Source organism: Lupinus angustifolius, chromosome LG11, assembly GCF_001865875.1.
Source record: "Lupinus angustifolius cultivar Tanjil chromosome LG11, LupAngTanjil_v1.0, whole genome shotgun sequence".
NCBI classification, from domain to species: domain Eukaryota; kingdom Viridiplantae; phylum Streptophyta; class Magnoliopsida; order Fabales; family Fabaceae; genus Lupinus; species Lupinus angustifolius.
The window spans coordinates 35,064,017-35,065,319 of record NC_032019.1 but is presented as its reverse complement, the minus strand read 5'-3'; positions in this window follow the sequence as shown (position 1 = coordinate 35,065,319).

Sequence of the window (1,303 nt, the reverse complement as noted above, 5' to 3'; positions counted from 1 at the left end):
TGTCTTTTTCTTGTTTATTTTTATTTTTTTCTTCTAATCTCTCTTTTTGTTTTTCAACTCCACCTATTATCTTTCCACTTCGAGTTGTAATACTTTCACAACATTCTGACTTGACCAGATAAGTTCTTGTCAAGTTGTTGATTTGTTCTTCTATTTTAGTGAGAGCATTACTGGTGTTCTGCTGATGGTTGATAGTAATTTGCCTGAACTGGTTGAGAATTTTCTCCAGTTCGTCATGATAAGTGTGAGTTGATTGGAAGGCTTAGACATTCTGGTTGTTTGCACAATCATTACACCAAAAACTTGCTTTGTTGGTTTGCTCTATTTGTTTAAGTAGATCTTGAAGTTTTTGATGGACTGAATTGACCTTGAGTTGAAATTCTTTGATGAATTGCTCAATTTCTTGTTGTAAATCAACATAATGGTCCATTTTTGAAAATTGAGATCAAAACGAACCGTTTTGTCTATTTCTAAAAGAAAAGAGATTAGTATGTAAAGAAAACATAATTTACATTTTTGTACAAATTAAACAATCTGTACAAAAGCAAGAATAAATTTATGCATAATTATTTGATGAATGACATATAAATATGAAATGTTCTATTATTTAAGCAATTCCCCGGCAACAACGCCAATTTGTTGAAAGAGTTTTTCTTGGGGGAAGGTTTCCCCTCTCAACAAATCGTCGTGATAGTAGTGCCAATTTGTTGAAAGCGGAAATTCCCTCAATTCAGTGTGTTTTCCTTTTTATTTGATTAAGTAAGTGAACTCAGTTTTATTCTTTTTTCGCCATCTCGGCTTTGTTTGAAATAAATTCCAACGCCGATATAACGGTTTTAAGAATATTTCACTTACAACTTACTTTTAATGATAATGTAAATAAGTTATTCCTTCTTTGTCCCAACTCGGCTTTTTTAGAATAAATTCCAACGCCAGTATTATGGTATCGAAGCAATCCCCTATTACATAATTATTAAGTACCTTTGAATATCATCTCGGTTTTGTGGAATAAATTCCAACACTGGTTTAATAGTATTCTAATATACAAAAGTGACGAATAGTTAGTTGTTAGAAACAAATAATTAAATAAAGAATAAAAGAATAATAAATTTAAATGACCTTTATTTATTTACTCCCTTTCGGATTCCTTTTATTAGCAAACCAAACTTCTTCCTTAAGGAAGGTGAGTATTAAATAATAAATAAATCGCGGAATGTAAATAACAATAAATAAAAGTTAGCAAGTTAGCTTCATCACTTTTGTATATTAAAAGGTGTTTCAACAAATAAATTTATTGATAACA